The sequence below is a fragment of the Lepidochelys kempii genome, chromosome 6, assembly GCF_965140265.1.
Source record: "Lepidochelys kempii isolate rLepKem1 chromosome 6, rLepKem1.hap2, whole genome shotgun sequence".
In the NCBI taxonomy this organism is placed as follows: Eukaryota; Metazoa; Chordata; order Testudines; family Cheloniidae; genus Lepidochelys; species Lepidochelys kempii.
In genome coordinates this window covers 11,766,374-11,785,056 of record NC_133261.1, presented here as the reverse complement: position 1 = coordinate 11,785,056, position 18,683 = coordinate 11,766,374, and the positions used below count along the sequence as shown (strand labels likewise).

The window sequence follows — 18,683 nt, the reverse complement described above, 5'->3', positions numbered from 1 at the left end:
CTAAATTGCCCTGAGCTTCCTTCTGCAGTCAGCCAGGCACACCTTGCTTTTCTCACCAGCCTGGATTATCTCAGGGTGACCCTAATGCACTCCCAGTCCCAGATTTTCCCTCAGAAATGTATGTTCTGCCAAGTCCAACCCTACCGAGAGAGTCCAGAAATATTAAATTTGTTATTCCTTCAAAGAAATATATACAGCAGCTTATTTCCATAGACAAAGTTACTCTGACACTTTACTTAAACACACTGGGTTAGATGAAATGATGAATCAACTTTATTAATAACAAAGATAGATTTTGAGTACAAGCGAGGCATAACAGTCAGAAATGGTTACAAGAATAATAAAGATAAAACTCTGTCTAGTGCTCCAGCAGCCAGGGAGGATGCTGGCCTTGGGCTAACAGAGGTTAGGGGGTGCTGGGGTTAGGGGCAGCAGAGTCAGTGCTAGTGGTCAAGGCTGGGCTGGCAGGGCTCTATAGTGTCCCCTCTAGCTGGGTCTGGGTCCATGGGGTGCTGGGGGCCCCAGCAGTCTCTGCATCAGCCCCTGTAGCTGGAGCGGAGCTGGCAGAGCCCAGTAATATCCCCTGTGGCTGGGGCTGTGTCACACACAGAGTCCATCCCTTCTTTCCCCACTGTAGCTTTCACAATGAAGCACAGCAGGGTGAACTTTTGGAAGAACCAGCTGCCCTGGGCATCCGGAAGGCCCTTGATGTATTTGATCTTGGACCATTTGTTGTAGCCAGCCTAGTGTGCAGGGTCTGGCCTGATGGGCGGGGACCAGGGGTAGCCAGCTGGGGCGTGAGCACTGAGGCCAGAATGCAACATCTGTATGGGGCAGATGCCCTCCCAAGGGTGCTGGGCAGGGACATGGGTGTGAGCTCCTGAAACACACACACATTACACAGCTGGGTGAGAGCTCCGGTAACACACACACACAGAGCACAGCACAACCCTCTTGAAACACACACACACACACACATACAGCCATGTGAGAGCTCCTGGAACCACAGGGGCTAGAATTAGGGGTGCTATGCGTCATAGCACCCCTAATTGAAGTGGTTTCCAATACATACAGGGGTCACGGTTTGGTTCACTGGCTCTCAGCAGCCCCCCAATACAAACTGCTCCAGTCCCGCCCCTTGCCTGTATCGCGCACAGACACAGGGCGAGCGCTGCTCACACAGCCTGGGGTGTGATCTCCTGTGACACACGCACCAACACCGCGCAGCCGAGCAACACACACGACACAGCCCGACCTTTGTCCTTCTGTCACACGCGCTGCCCCACTAGTTCCCCCTCCGCTCCCAGAGCCGGGAGAGAACCCAGGAGTCCGGGAGAGAACCCTAGCTCCCCACGGCACAGCCCAGGGGCGGGGACCGAGCTACCCCCTTACGGGCTCTGCCGCCCGGGGAACAGGTGCCGCGAGCGCCCCTAGCGGCCGGACTCGGGACCCAGGCGTCCGGGCGGGGCGGGGCCGGAAGGTCGCTGCGATGGGGCTTCCCCCGGCAGCTGAAGATGGCGGCGCAGGCGCGGGGCCCTTGAGTCGGGGGCGGGTGGGGAGCGTAGCAGGGCGGGGCTTTCCCGGCCCCCTGGGTCCCAGCCCAGCCCGTGCGCAGGGAGGCACCAGCCGCGGGGCGGGAGGTCGCTGCCCAGGCGGAGGAAGCGGCCGGGGCCGAGCCCGGCGATGGCTGCAGCGGGGCCGGCGCAGGTAGGACGCGGGGCGGGGACTCCCCGGCCGGGCACTGGCTGGTCCCGGCTGGGGCCGAGGGGGGCCGGGACCGGGTCCCTCCCGCGCTAGTGACCCCGGGGCTGGGGGCTGCCGCAGCCGGAGCGCTGGGGCCGGGGAGCGGCGCTGGGGGCCCCGGGCCGGGCGGACACGCGGAGCCGGGCCGAGGAGCCCCGAGGCGGCCGAGCCGGGGCCGGGAGCGGGGCCGAGCCCAGGCCTGGGGCGGAGGCGGGGACTCCGGCCGGGGGAGGAGCCTGGTCCCTGCCCTGGGATTCGGGCCCCTCCCAGCGCCCCGCCCCAGAGCCCCGTGGGGAGCCGAGGGCGACTCCTGTCGCCGGCCAGCGGGGCCCGAGTCCCCGGGGGGCTGTGCGGGGGGGTCTCCCTGGCTCACAGCTGCTGGGCTGGGGGTTCCCCGGGAGCCGCTGCCCTCGAACCCGCGTCCCCTGCGGAGAGCCCGGGCTGGGGCTGGCGCGGAGGGTGCTGAGTGTGTAACGCTTGTGCCAGCAGCTGCGGGTGGCGTTTGAGGAGGTGGCTCTGTATTTCACCCGGGAGGAGTGGGAGCTCTTATCCCGGCCAGAGAAGCAGCTGTACCGGGACCAGATGCTGAGGAATTACCGGGTCCTTGTTTCCTTGGGTAAGGACCAATTTCCCTTCATTTATTCACAGCTGAAAAACGTTTGTGTTCCCCATGTGGCACCCTGTCACTGAGTGGTGGCAAATGCCAGCCCCTTTCAGGTCAGCTCGTTCGAGGAGAACTCAGGGCTTGGGAGCCTGGGGCTAATCTTGGTGTAACTGGTTTATTTGAATTACCTGCCTCAGTAGTGGCACATCCCTGATGGTAGCAAAGAGCCCATGAGCAACCATCTCTTCCCGGAATCCCAGCCAGAGGTTGACGGCAGCAACTCTGCCTCAGGAGCTGATTCTAGTCAGACAAATAAGGCAGGGGGAAAACACTGCTGCTGCAACAGCTCCCCACCTCCCCCAAAAGAATGAACATCGTAAATTTAACAACTGTACAACTGAACAATGCAAAAGAACTGGAATGTCTGTGTAACGGTGACACCGGGTGACACCTGCCATGACACATTGTGGCCGATTTGCCTTAATGACATGCCTGAAACGTTTCAACAGCTATAAGTTGGCAAGGAGCAAAGTTCCCTTCTTCCAAAGTCTTCCCCATGATCCATGTTTCAGGAGACAGTTGGGTAAGTGAAATAATGACCAGAAAGAAGGTGGTTGCAGATTTTCTATTTGTCCTGTCTCTTAATCTGAAACTAATGGGTGTTCACTGGTCTTTTTGTGGGTTAAAAGAAATCCATGTCACACGCTTGTCCTATGGAACGTAGTGCCACAAGATAGCATAGAGGCCAAGGTGTTAGCAGAATGGGATATTTCAAGGGAACATCTAAAGTTACCCCAGCAAGGCTTTAAACTAGGCCCCACTGCAAACTGAGAGGGTTGTAGATGTTGCCGATTCAGGGTACGAACTGAACTTGCCTGGTGGGAGACGGGAAGAAGGTTTATTGCTAAGGAAGGTTTATTTCTTTCTTCTCCTGCTTTGGATCTCTTGAGCTTTCCTCTGAAGCAGCCTGTGAGATTGATGTCCTGTTGTGCCAGGTGCTGCACAAACATATAAACGAGTCCCTGCCGCCAAAAATATATTAATAAAACTTCCCCCAAACAGGCTCTTCAGGTTCCAAACCGGACTTAATCCACCGGATCGAGCTAGGGGAGGCAGAGCTCTGGATCCGGGATGCCAAGGGCTCCAGGGTACACTCTGGGCCTGAGAGCCCCTCCTCAGGTGAGTCCTAATAATCCAGTCCTTTCTGATTTACACACCTGCTAGTAGAGAACTCCTTGATATAGAAGGCAAAGGCAGAGCGAGATTCACAGGCTGGGAGCTGAAGAGAGACAAATTGAAGCTGGGAATTAGGGGCCAGTGTTTATCTTGGAGGGGGAATAAACCATTGGGAGAGCTCCCCTTAGGACGCGATGGATTCTCCCTCTGGGAGTCTGTCCGTGGAGATGGGGTGGCTCTCTCTCAAAGCTTCACACTTGTTCCACCAGCAGTTACTGGGCCAGAGTCAGGAATGACTGGGGGAGCTTCTCTGGCTGGGATAGGCAGGAAGCCAGGCTGGATGGGCATAATCAGCCTGTCTGGCTGTGATATCTATGAATCTTAGTCCTTTCTCAGTGCAGAGATGATTTCTTAGTATTACCTAGTCCATCCCTGACAGGTGTCTGTCTAACCTGTTCTTAGAAACCTCCCATGGTGGAGATTCCACAACCTGCCAAGATCATTTTGTTCCAGTGCTTAACTACCCTCAGAGGTTGGAAGTTTTTCCAAATATCTAACCTCTATCTCTCTTGCTGCAGTTGAAGCCCATAAAGTCTTGACCTATTCTCAGTCAATAAGGAGAACAGTTTATCACCCTCCACTTTGTAACAACCTTTTATGTCCATGAGGACTGTTATCAGGGGTTCTCCCCTGCCCCCTTCTTCCGACTAAACAAACCCAGTTTTTTCACTTACTTCAGAAGTCATGTTTTCGAGACATGTAATCAGTATTGTTGTTCTCCTCTGACCCTCCCGAATTTGTCCACATACTTCCTGAAGTTTGGAGCCCAGAAGTGGACACAGTAGTGGACCTAGCCTGTCCTTGTTTTCCCCTGCTTTCCCGTGTATTTGTAAAATGCTTTGTTTTTTCCCTTTATAATGCTAGTTTAGTTTTGCTTTTGCCTTTCTAATTTTCCCCCTACATGCTTGTTTTGTTTTTTAAGACTCATTTTTGTAATTTGACCTGCTTTCCGTTTCTCGTACAACTCTTTTTTCAAGAGTCGCTACAGCTCCACCATGCCTCAGCTTCCCCAGCTGTTTAATGGAAAGGGCACTGGGGCTGTGAGCAATGTTCCCTCTCATTTTTTTCAATCCATCTGCAGAATAAATTTTATTATGTGCACTGAGGTCTGTGCGCCACCAATAGAAACAAAAAACCTCAATATAATATTTTTTAAAGTTACCGTAGGGATAATTACTCCAGCCAGGAGACATTAGGTATTTCAGAACTCGCTAATTAAATTAAATTAAAGTAGAAGAGAAATAAAAATTATGAAATGCATAGACCAGTCAAAACCCTAAAGTAACACACTTAGGAAGCATAAAATTGCAGAGATGATATGTGCATTGCAGGAAGTACCAAGAAGTAGCAACAATATTACAACTCTGTGTTGGGAGGTGAGTGTGAAAGAGCCAGAGACTGTGTGGGTTTGTAGCACACAGAGTCAGTCTGTGTGCTGGGGAAGTTTCTGAGAGATGCTGGGTGCTGTCTCTAAGGCATTCACTGAAAGCTCTCCTGAGCCCTGTCTCCCCTGCCCTCGCTCTGAGGAGATAGGTACATGGACTGGTGGTGGGGAGGAGAGGAGATAGAGGGACTGTGTGAGCTGGCTGCTGGGGGGCAAACAAGCACCTGGGTAGAAAGACAAGCCTGTCTGGCCATACACCTCAACACCTTCTAGGCTTCCCACACCTCAGAAAGGTAAGGGGCGCCCTAGAGATTTTTCAAATGGCTTTTCATGCCTCTGCCCCCTGCAAGAGCATCCCAGAGTCACTGATCCTTGGCAGAGAAGGTGCTGTTCTCCCCAGGTTCCCACCTCACCCCCTCTCTGCCACTTCACTTTGCATGTGACCTCTCAGACTGGAGAAACCTGTTCCCAGCGAGCAAGGAGAAACCTGGGAATGATGCCGGGTGGGTCAGTCACATAGGACTAGTGTAAGGTGACGCCATGCAGAGGTGCCATGGTGCAGAACAGATCTCTAGCACCTGCAGCACTTCGCTGTAATGCTCTAAAACTGCCCCACGGGCCAGGCGGCTGCTATGGGGGGAGTGGACACGTTTGGGGGCCAGATTAAATCAACCTGCGGGCCATGACTTGGAGTACCCTGGTGTATGGGCTGGCTGTGAGAGAGAGGGTGACGGTATGGCCTTTGTCCCATCCCTTCTTCTCCTGCTCTTTGTGGCATGAAATTGTTGTTGCTTACATTGCTTCAGTGTCAGTGCTTAGCACAGCCCTCAGCCCTAACGTGTCTGTGACTGTCTGTAGACCAAAGGCTGGGTGGCAGCCATTCACCCCTTCCAGCTCAGCAGTGCCAGGGAGCGGGTTGTGACACAATACAGACATGTTTTCCAGGTTACATCAAACAAACCCTGAGTGACTGGTCATCCCCTCAAAGCCCACACACAGACCCACACCCCCTACCTCTCAAAACCCTCACCTTCTTGAGGATTTTAGTTTAGTTTTAGTTTCACACAAAGACTGAAACCTCAGGCCGAGAGTAAATGATTTCTTCAAAAGGAATTCCTAGAAAAAGACTCACGTCCCCCCCACCCCCAGAAATAAGCTACATTGTTCTAAACAGCTTTAAACTGGTCTCACTGCACCCACATGAAGGGATTGTAGCCCCTCAACTAAACTAGTTTCAAACTAATATAATTACAACAGCAAAAATGCTGAGGAACAGGCCTCATGCTATAAAACAGGAGAAAGTGAAGAACCAATACCACATAAATAAACCCCTCTGATTGAAATAAAGACACAATCAGTTTGAAAACAAAACCAGGCTCTGCTCTGACAGGTGCTGCCTGTATCCTGGGCAGGCTTCAATTTCAGCTTAAAACGAGACTCAAGACATGCCTAGCCCCTGTGGGAGCAGGCGCTGGGTGCTGCGGAAACACCATAGGGTAGAACCTATGCCTGGATTGGTGTACTACCCCGCCCCACCTGCCCTCCTCCTTGCCTTGCCCAGGGGGAACTTGCTGCCCAAAGAAGCACTCTTCTCCCAGCACTGCAACCCTAACCCCAGCCTGGTGCAGAGGGGTTTGTGTGGGGTAAAGCAGTGGTTCTCAACCAGGGGTCTGGGGACCCCTAGAGGGGCCTTGAGCAGGTTTCGGGGGGGACCTCCAAGCAGGGCCAGCATTAGACTTGCTGGGCTCAGGGTAAAAAGCTGAAGCCCCCCCCCCGACATGGGGCTGAAGCCCAGGTCCCCAAGCCCTGCCACTCAGGGCTGAAGCTGAAGCCTGAGCCATGTAGCTTCACGGGGGTCCCTGTAGCATGGGTGCCCTGCTTGCTACCACCTAACGCTGTCCCCGGCTTTGATATGCAGAAAACATATTATTGTGGCACAGGTGGGCTATGGTGTTTTTATAGCATGTTGTGTGGGGTCTCAGAAAGAAAAAGGTTGAGAACCCCTGCGGTGAAGAACATGTGGGTGTCAAGACCATTCACTGAAATTTGACCTGCCTCCCTCACCATCATGACCGTGGGCAAATCTGAGTGGAACTGTAACCCTGCAGGCCAGGTCTCAATGCCCAGACAGGAGCTGCCACTGCAGGGTGAGACGCCCATCCCAAAAACAGTCACAGACAAATGGGGCAATCGCTCCATCCGTGACATTTTCTGTCCTTGACAAACCTGCAGCCCTAAGCGTGAGCTAATGCCAGGATTGCCTCTGCTCTCTCCAGCAGGGCACGGGATCCCGGGAGGAACGCAGACACAGTCTGAATGTGGGGAGAGCACTGTTGGAACACAAGATCCCACATCCCACAGAGGGATCCATGCACAGGACGCAGTCCATCCCTTGGGTAAACTCAGCCAGAGACCAAATCTGATTACACACCAGAGACTCCCCATGGGCCGGTGTCCCCATCAGTGCATCGACTGCAGCAAGAGGTTCAGGAACCCCTTCGCACTGACCCAGCACCGGTGCATGCCCACCGGGGAGCGGCCGTATTGCTGCACTGACTGTGGCAAGAGCTTTGCAAAGAGCTCAGCCCTGAAAACACACCAGCGCAGGCACACCGGGGAGCGGCCGTATCGCTGCACACACTGTGGCAAGAGCTTTGCAGAGAGTTCAAATCTGAGAATACATCAGCGCACACACACCGGGGAGCGGCCGCACCGCTGTGCTGACTGTGGCAAGGGCTTTGCACAGTTTGCCCACCTGAAAAGACACCGGCGCACGCACACTGGGGAACTGCCATACAACTGTACCATCTGCGGCAAGGGCTTTGCCCAGAGCTCAAGCCTGAGAACACATCAGTGCGCACACACCGGGGAGCGGCCGTACTGCTGCGCTGACTGTGGCAAGACCTTTGCAGAGAGCTCAACGCTGAGAATACACCAGCGCACGCACACCGGGGAGCGGCCGTATCGCTGCACCGACTGCGGCAAGGGCTTTGCACATAGCTCAACTCTGAGAAAACACCAGCGCACGCACACCGGGGAGCAGCCTTACCACTGCAGTGACTGTGGCAAGAGCTTTGCAGAGAGCTCAAAGCTGAGAATACATCAGCGCGCGCACACCGGGGAGCGGCCGTACCACTGCGCTGACTGTGGCAAGAGCTTTGCAGAGAGCTCAAAGCTGAGAGTACACCAGCGCACACACACTGGGGAGCGGCCGTACCGCTGTGCTGACTGTGGCAAGGGCTTTGCACAGTTTGCACACCTGCAAAGACACCAGCGCACGCACACTGGGGAACAGCCATACAACTGTACCGACTGCGGCAAGGGCTTTGCCCAGAGCTCAAGGCTGAGAACACACCAGCGCACGCACACCGGGGAGCGGCCGCACCGCTGCACCGACTGCGGTAAGGGCTTTGCACAGAGTTCAACCCTGAGAATACACCAGCGCACGCACACCGGGGAGCGGCCCTACCACTGTGACGATTGCAAGAAAAGCTTCAGCAATGCCAGTACGCTGACCAGACATCAGCGCACACACGCACCGGGGAGCAGCTCTACCGCTGTGCCAACTGGGGTAAGAGGTTCAGCAATGCCAACAAGTTGACCCAGCTTCAGCGCACGAACACCAGAGAGCAGCCGGACCACTGCGCTGTCTGCGGCAAGGGCTTTGCACACAGCTCAAACCTCTGAATACATCTGCGCGCACACACACCGGGGAACGGCCATTCCAATGCACTGTCTGCAGAAAGCACTTTGCACAGAGCTAATACCTGAGAATACACCAGCGCATTCACAGCGGGGAGCGGCTGTCCAGGTGTGCTGACTGGCAAATGCTTTGCTCACTTGGGCAACCTCACCTGGCACCAGTTGACTCAGCCTTCTGCCACCGCTAGGGCCCAAGGGGCTTCTGGCAGCTGGTGGGCCTGGCACAATGCCAGCAGAATCAGACCAGGGAGTGGTCCTGTCCCCATGATGCCCAGCAGAGACTGTGTGGGGCAGAGAATGGGACTTGGCTGAGCAGTGTGGGGGAGAGGAGACAGGCAAGGAGATTTTAGAGCAGATGGGCACAACCTTCTCCATTTGGGACCCCCTCCATCTAGGTGGGGTCCAGCCAGGTCTCTCTCTTTCTGTCAAACTCCCCCCAACACATATAGCTTTCAGGCAGCCAGGACAATCCCCCTTCCTTCCCCTGCATCCCTCCCCCAGAGCTACCTTGATGATTTCAGCCAGGGGGTGACTCTTAGGTGACATCTAGAGGTGGGATTTGCAGTCCTGTCTCAGCATGGATTGGTCCAAAGGGGGGGCGGGGGCAGGACAGCGCGGTGTGTCAGATTGAAAGAAGACTCAGGAACTGCTCAAACCGTCTATTCTAAATAGAAATGTGATGAAGAAAAACTACGTGCCTAATGTGTAGCAAAGGTCTAACCAGTTGTTTCTTTGCTATTAAAGAAGTTGATGCATTCGAATGATGTGTGGAGAAACCAATATGAAGTGTAAATGTTTAAGATAAACCAGTCCAAATGTCCTAAGGCCTTACTGACCATGAGGCCTGATAAACTGTGTGACTGGCGGGTGCACACAGAGAGTTTTGCATTACTCCTTGGGGAATTCTATGCCAAAAGAAAAATAAAAATTCTGCACACCATATTTTAAAATTCTGCATATTTTTTTGTCAAAATAACACAATAGAATCACACTAGTTTCAGTTATTTTGATAGTTTGAAATAAATTATCAGCACCTATGTTTGTAACACTACAAACAAAAAAGATTCAGGAAGTGATTTTTCACAGATTCCTTACTCGTCATTTTAACACAGAACTTTGAGTAATAATTCATTTAAACTGCAATATAGAAATGTATTTCCTGCACCCCTCAGAAGTAGTGCAAAGACTTGGGGGAGCCGGGGTAATGGAGAAGCTGAGGGAGAGGGAAGTAATTGCTGGGAAGGAGCCTGGAGTGAACTTTGAGAATTGTTGGGTGTTGGTGGGAGACGTACGCAAGAGGGGGTTTTGTGGGGGGAGGGGAAGAGTGATTGTTAGAGACTTGGGGAGCCTCCCATATGAAACCCTGGCTCACCCTTGGTCTCTCCCATTCAGTCAGGCACATCTGCCCTCTCTCCCCATGTGTCCCTGCATCCCCCCATCCCTGTGTATTCCTGCCCTCTTTTTTCCCCCATGTGTCCCTGCATCCCCACTTGCATTCCACCCCTGGCTCAATGTTACCTCAATAGCTTCTGTGACCCTCCCAGGGACCCCTATATGCCCCATTTTGTCCATCTCCCCCATATTCCTTGCCTCCACACCTGACCCCATGGGCAGAGATCTGTGAAGTATCCTCTGACCCCCTCCCTCTGTGGCTGGCTGCTCCAGCTGTAAGCCAGCTGCCCTCTCTTCTGGTGTCACAGCAGCCCCCAGAGGGGGGAAAAAGTGTAATTGCAGCGCTGCTCCATCAAAATCAATTATTCTGGGGTGAAAAATAATATGTGGAGAACATGAAGTTTGTGCTTTCACAGGTGGCACAGAATTCCTCCTTGAGTATCGCATATGAAGTGACATCACACATGTAATCACTGATGTGTAGGGAAAAATCAAGCCCTGGCACAGAGGTGCGTAGAGCCGTTAGTGTTCTTTCCTCAACTGTTCTCTCCTGTTAGCCATGCCCACAGACTACGCAAATGAGTCAAATCCCCGTATATGTTTCTGGGATGAACTACTCTCCAAGGACAGAGCCATCCAGGAGTGGAAAGAGACTTTCCATAGAGATTGTTCAAACTTCTAGATGGAAATTTCTGCTAGGGATGTAAATACTGTTTTAAAAGTTAACCGTTTAAGCAAGTAAAATATGTCATTTAAACAGTTAACTGTTTAAGCAGTTGGGGCCCATCTGATTGGGGCTGGGGCCGGGTCTGTCTGGATGGTGCTGTTCCAGCTGGGCAGCGCTGCTCTGGCCGGGTGCCGTGTCCGGGCCTGCTCCAGCTGGGTGGCACAGCTGGGCCCGCTCCAGCTGGTGCGGGGGTTAACAGTTAAGGCCGTTAACTGGTAAGACTATGCCTTACAGCTTGCATGCCTTCACATTTCCCAACTCATGGAAAATTCCCCTATCCACTTATTGTCTGGCAGTCCCACAGCCGCCATAGCCTTACAGTCCCGCTTTCTTAATCCTTCTGAAATAACCTGCTCATTCACAGTCCCTCTCTCTTTTTTTCCCTGCAACGAGCCTCTTGCCAAATCAATTATCCGCTTTGCCTGTGGATCCACAACTACTTCCAAGATAGCTTCCTCAGTCATGCTGTGACACATCACTGTACCTGTTTACAATTGAAGTTGAGCTACTACCTATGGCAGATGTTCCAATAAAGTTCCTTTTACTTCTTTGTTGTGAAATTGAAACAAAGGAATGATTTACCCTCTCTGCACGTTCTCCTGCACGGACTTAATTAAAGTTTCCTCCGCTCCTGTACTAATTAATGCCAGCAACCATTATATGTTTCCTTCTCTCCCCACTTCCCCCTCAGATCTACCAGTTACGTGGGGCTGTAATTTGGCCACTAACATTCAGTCCTGGGGACAGGGGTGTGATGGGTTCGGTCACAGAGACACCCTTGAGACTGCCACTTCATATGCTGGGATACCACTGAGAATAACCTCTCTGCCAGAACGGGCATCTCTCACCTCTGTCTTGCTGAGCTAGACACTCCAGCTCCAGCACAGACCCAGAGTTAGGGCCACACCCCTCTGCAGTTCATACACTGAGGTTCACTCAGCCCTGGAGCTTCTCAGTTAAAAGGGACTTGCCCCCAGCACCCAGTGCACTGCCTTTCTGGGAGCCTGACCCCAGATAAATCTGTTTTACTCTGTATAAAGCTTATACAGGGTAAACTCATTAGTATTTGCCCTCTGTATCACTGATAGAGAGATGTGCACAGACTGTTTGCTCCCCCCAGGTAACAATTACTTACACTGGGTTTATTAATAAACAAAAGTGATTTTATTAAGTATAAACAGTAGGATTTAAATGGTTTCAAGTAATAACAGACAGAACAAAGTACATCACAAAGCAAAATAAAACAAAAAACGCAAGGCTAAGCTTAATACACTAAGAAACTGGTTACAAATGCTAACTTCTCACCCTGGATGTTATTTCAGGTACAGTCTTTCTCAAGTCAGTTGCCTTTTCTGACTTGGGTCCAGCCTGTTCTCTCCCACCTATATGGTTACAATCCTTTTGTTTCCAGGTGCTTTCAGGTATCTCTTTGGGGAGGATAGGCCATCTCTTAAGCCAGCTGAAGACCCCCATTGTTTACTTCCCCCGCCTTATATAGAGTGTCCCTAAGGCAGGAAACCTTTGTTTGAAATCCCACCCCCCTCTGGAAAAGTATCAGCTTCAAGATGGATTTCAGTATCAGGTGATGGGGTCACATGTCTCTGTAAGACCCCAGTCTCCATTCTTCCTGGGTTAGCCCACACTACACAGGAAGGCTTGCAGGTAAACAAAGCCATTCACAACTCATTGTTTCTGAAGTACCCTTAATGGTCTCCACTTAATATGACTACATCCGTAGCACAAGTTTATACCTCTTTTTCCTAACTCCAGACATACAAATAATACGTGCAAAAAAATAGAATGAACAGGCTTAGTAGATTATAACCTTTCTAATGATATGTCACATGGGGCATTTAGCATAAAGCATACTTCAGTTATGTCAGGGGTCGGCAACCTTTCAGCAGTGGTGTGCCAAGTCTTCATTGATTCACTTCAATTTAAGGTTTCGCGTGCCAGTCATACATTCTAATATTTCTTAGACGGTCTCTCGCTAGAAGTCTATATATTATATAACTAAACTATTGTCGGATGTAAAGTAAACAAGGTTTTCAAAATGTTTAAGAAGCTTCATTTAAAATTGAATTAAAATTCTGATCTTACGCCGCCGGCCCGCTCAGCCCGTTGCCGGCCTGGGGTTCTGTTCACCTAGGCCAGCAGCAGGCTGGAGCACCCACAGGGATAAATTAGCTGGTTCTCCACACCCACCTGCAGCCAGGCTCCCCGCTCTTTGCCTCCTTTTCCCCCCCACAATGCGCCGAGTCCCCACTGGGGTGGGAAAAGGAGGGGTGGGGCAGGGACTTCAGGGAAGGGGTGGAATTGGGGTGGGACAAGGGCAGTGCAGGGGTGGGAAGAGGCAGGCCAGGGGCCGAGGGGATCAAGCACCCACTGGGCAGCGGGGAAGTCAGCGCCTTTGGCCCTGGGGTTTGTCACTAGTTGTATTTCTCCAGCCAATAACCCCAATATTATTCTTCTTAACAACTAATTCCTGGGCGAATCCCCAGGCTTCATGTAATTTGCACTGGATAAACCTTCATGGGTCTTTGACCTGTTTTTTTTCTTAACAGCATAATAAATCGCAGTACCAGCTGGTGTGCTTCTGGCTGCCTCTCCAAAGCATTTTTCACTCGATCTATGGCCTGTCTCATCTCTCCAGTGGTAGCTTTCCTGATCAACCTGTAGCATTTACTCATACTTAAATTTTCCGTTCCTCCTAACTCAGCCCACTGTACTAGCCATGTAGCTAGATTTTTTATATTTACTGGGCATAATGACTTTGTCATCAACTGTAAGTTGATGAACTTGCAGGAATTATTTCTGTTTGTTCTGAGGGTACCTCTCTGGCTGCATCTTTGACAGTTGATCTATGTTCTATTCCTGCTATGGACTTTCCTGACTTCGGCTTTTCTGAACAGTTTTTTATTTTTTTTCTCAATTTAGTATAAAGCCCCCCTCGAGGCCGATCAAGTTCCCTTTTCTCTTGACCCCCACATGCATCCTCCGAATCCTCTGTACCAGATATCGTTGGAATCCAAATCCAAATCTCTCCCTTTTTGACAAACAGCTGCAACCTGCAGCTCCCGTATTTTTACTTGCTTTTATAATGCTGCTATAGTTTTCTTGTACCAACTATGAGAAACACTTGCAATTTCTGTTTCCTTAGTCAGTTTTTGAATTAATTGTTTCATCCCTACTGCTTGATTTTTTAATTTATTTTCTTCCCGATCCACCATTTTCTTTTTTTATTCCCTATTTTGTTTTTCCATTTCTTCTAACTGAGTTTGCATTATCTGTGCCTGCCTCACTTCCCTCTCCAAATTTTTCTGTCAAGTTTTAAAATTCTCTTGTAATGTCTGGAACTCCGCACAAATTTCCCCCTTACATGCAATTACCTTTTTTACAGCCTGCCACAACAGCCACACTCTGGCTGTCTGCCTTTTACTGGCATTAGGGTTGTACAACTGTCCATATTTCTCAAACACGTTTTCTAAGGTGTCACCTGTTACATCGGGTTCAACCACACCTCCCATCCAAGGGCATGTCCCAAATGTGATGTTCCCCTTTGGTGTTATCTGGACTGGTGATCTGCTAGGCCACTCCAATCCTTGACTCTGGGAGCCAGCCTTACCCTGCTCTGCATCTGCCCTGTCCCCGTGTCTCCCTGCACACACACCCCATCCCCATGTGCCCTGCACCCCCCCCTGCATTCAGCCTCTGGCTCAGTGTCACCCCCCTAGCTCCTGTGACCCCACCAGCAACCCTGGGTGCCCCATTCTGTCCATCCCCCTCCCCCATCCATTGCCTCCAGACCTGGCCCCACGGGCAGGGTGCAATGAAGAAAGCAGCCCCTAACCCCCTCCCTCCCTGTGACTGGCTGCTCCAGCCCTAAGCCAGCAGCTCTCTGTTCTGGTATCACAGCAGCCCCTTGTGGGCAAAAGGGGCAATTACAGGGCTTCCCCGTCATAATACATTATTCTGCAATGGAAAGAAAGGTGGGTCACATGAATTCTGCGCTTGCGCAGTAGCACGGAATTCCTCCAGGAGTATCGCATGGGAAGCGTCAGTACTGATATTATCATTGAAGTGTAGGAAATAATCAAATGCTGGCACAGAGGTGCATAGAGCTGTTAGTGTTCTTCCATTAACTGTTCTCCCCTGTTGGCGACGGATAGGGTTGCCAACCAACTTTCTAATTTCTGAAAACAGGACACTACAGCAGGAGCATTGGAATCCTGCCCCTGCTCCGCCTCTTCCCTTGATGCCCTGCCCCTTCTCCATCTCTTCCCATAGCCCCCTGCTTGCTCACCTCCTCCCGCCACTGCATTTCTCATTGCTTAGTCCTCTCCACCTCCCCCACCTCCCCAGCTGGGCTCTTTCTACTTTGGGGAGGGGAGCTGCAGCTCCTGACACAGAGACTGTCTGCCCACGAGTTGCAGGTAGGAGGCCTCCCCGGCTGTGCAGATACTGGCACAGGTTACTCACCCTTTTCCACCTACCCCCACCCCCTTCCTACGGTAATCAGACTTTTGGTGTGTGGTCAGTACATCTGACAAGACACTGTACAGGTCCCCTTTTGACTGGACTTTGCAGTTGAAAATGGGACACCTGGCAACCACAGCCATGGACCACACAAATGAGTCAAATCATTGTACATGACTCTGTGATGAACTACTACCCAAGGGCAGGGCCATCCAGGTGTGTGGCTTTCTACAAGCCATTACCCTATGATCCCACTGAGAGTTACCAAAAGCAACTACAGCATTTGCTCAAGAAACTTCCTGAAAAAGCACAAGATCAAATCCGCACAGATACACCCCTGGAACCCCGACCTGGGATATTCTATCTACTACCCAAGATCCATAAACCTGGAAATCCTGGGCGCCCCACCATCTCAGGCATTGGCACCCTGACAGCAGGATTGTCTGGCTATGTAGACTCCCTCCTCAGGCCCTACGCTACCAGCACTCCCAGCTACCTTCGAGATACCACTGACTTCCTGAGGAAACTTCAATCCATCGGTGATCTTCCTGATAACACCATCCTGGCCACTATGGATGTAGAAGCCCTCAACACCAACATTCCACACAAAGATGGACTACAAGCCGTCAAGAACACTATCCCCGATAATGTCATAGCTCACCTGGTGGCTGAACTTTGTGACTTTGTCCTTACCCATAACTATTTTACATTTGGGGACAATGTATACCTTCAGATCAGCGGCACTGCTATGGGTACCCGCACGGCCCCACAGTATGCCAACATTTTTATGGCTGATTTAGAACAACGCTTCCTCAGCTCTCGTCCCCTAAAGCCCCTACTCTACTTGCGCTATATTGATGACATCTTCATCATCTGGACCCATGGAAAAGAAGCCCTTGAGGAATTCCACCATGATTTCAACAATTTCCATCCCACCATCAACCTCAGCCTGGTCCAGTCCACACAAGAGATCCACTTCCTGGACACTACAGTGCTAATAAACAATGGTCACATAAACACCACCCTATACCGGAAACCTACTGACTGCTATTCCTACCTACATGCCTCCAGCTTTCACCCTGACCACACCACACAATCCATCGTCTACAGCCAAGCTCTGCGATACAACCGCATTTGCTCCAACCCCTCAGACAGAGACAAACACCTACAAGATCTCTGTCAAGCTTTCTTACAACTACAATACCCACCTGCGGAAGTGAAGAAACAGATTGATAGAGCCAGAAGAGTTCCCAGAAGTCACCTACTACAGGAAGAGGCCTAACAAAGAAAATAACAGAACGCCACTAGCCGTCACCTTCAGCCCCCAACTAAAACCCCTCCAACGCATTATTAAGGATCTATAACCTATCCTGAAGGATGACCCAACACTCTCACAAATCTTGGGAGACAGGCCAGTCCTTGCCTACAGACAGCCCCGCAACCTGAAGCAAATACTCACCAACAACCACATACCACAAAACAGAACCACTAACCCAGGAACCTATCCTTGCAACAAAGCCCGTTGCCAACTGTGCCCACATATCTATTCAGGGGACACCATCACAGGGCCTAATAACATCAGCCACACTATCAGAGGCTCGTTCACCTGCACATCCACCAATGTGATATATGCCATCATGTGCCAGCAATGCCGCTCTGCCATTTACATTGGTCGAACTGGACAGTCTCTACGTAAAAGAATAAATGGACACAAATCAGATGTCAAGAATTATAACATTCATAAACCAGTCGGAGAACACTTCAATCTCTCTGGTCACGCAATCACAGACATGAAGGTCGCTATCTTACAACAAAAAAACTTCAAATCCAGACTCCAGCGAGAAACTGCTGAATTGGAATTCATTTGCAAATTGGATACTATTAATTTAGGCTTAAATAGAGACTGGGAGTGGTACGTCATTATGCAAGGTAGCCTATTTCCCCTTGTTTTTTCCTAACCCCCTCTTCCCCCCCATACGTTCTGGTTAAACTTGGATTTAAACTTGGAGAGTGGTCAGTTTGGATGAGCTATTGCCAGCAGGAGAGTGAGTTTGTGTGTGTGTGTGTGTCCCCGGGAAAGGGGGGGGGGGTGAGAAAGCCTGGATTTGTGCTGGAAGTGGCCCACCTTGATTACCATGCACATTTTAGGGAGAGTGGTCACTTTGGATGAGCTATTACCAGCAGGAGAGTGAGTTTGTGTGTGTGGTTTTTGAAGGGGGGTGAGGGGGTGAGAGAACCTGGATTTGTGCAGGAAATGGCCCACCTTGATTATCATACACATTGTGAACAGAGTTGTCACTTTGGATGGGCTATTACCAGCAGGAGAGTGAGTTTGTGGGGGGGGGGCAGGGCGGAGGGTGAGAAAACCTAGATTTGTGCTGGAAATGGCCCAACTTGATGATCACTTTAGATAAGCTATTACCAGCAGGACAGTGGGGTGGGAGGAGGTATTGTTTCATGATCTCTGTGTGTATATAATGTCTGCTGCAGTTTCCACGGTATGCATCCGATGAAGTGAGCTGTAGCTCACGAAAGCTTATGCTCAAATAAATTGGTTAGTCTCTAAGGTGCCACAAGTACTCCTTTTCTTTTTGCGAATACAGACTAACACGGCTGTTACTCTGAAACCTACCTCCAAAGAGACAGGGCACACCTCAGCCTGTTAGGTTAGCTGGAGGTTCACACCTCACTTGAACAGCCAGCACTGAGACTGTTTGGGAAGCAGAGTAACAAAGAACAGAGATCTAAGAGGCACCTTAGAGACTAACAAATTTATTTGGACATAAGCTTTTGTGGGCTAAAACCCACTTCATGAGATGCATGGAGTTAAAAATACAGTAAGCAGTATATATATTACAGCACATGAAAAGATGGGAGTTGCCTTACCAAGTGGTGGATGTCGCCCACTCCCAACAGTTGACAAGAAGGTGTGAGTATCAACAGAGGGGAAATTATTTTTTTAGTGACCCAGCCACTCCCAGTCTTTATTCAGGTTTAGTTTGATGGTATCCAGTTTGCAAATTAATTCCAGTTCTGCAGTTTCTCACTGAAGTCTGTTTTTGAAGTGTTTTTGTTGAAGAATTGCCACTTTTAAGTCTGTTATTGAGTGTCCAGGGAGACTGAAGTGCTCTCCTACTGGTTTTTGAATGTTACAGTTCTTGATGTCTGATTTGTGTCCATTTATTCTTTTGTGTAGAGACTGTCTGATCTGGCCAGTGTACATGGCATAAGGACATTGTTGGCACATGATGGCATATACCACATTGGTAGATGTGCAGGTGAACGACCTCCTGATTTTGCTTTTGCTGCAATCGTCACAGCAGTATGGCTGCTCCCCAGTGTGTGCTCGCTGGTGTATTCTCAGGTGTGCGATCTGTGCATAGCCCTTTCCACAGTCAGCACAGCGATACGGCCGCTCC

The 18,683-nt window shown here is 50.8% G+C and overlaps 1 pseudogene; it reads left to right on the top strand.

Moving 5' to 3' along the window:
• LOC140913696 (uncharacterized) overlaps nt 1–9,611 on the top strand; it is a 31,214-nt pseudogene extending 21,603 nt beyond the window's left edge.
• Nucleotides 9,612–18,683: the final 9,072 nt, after the last annotated feature.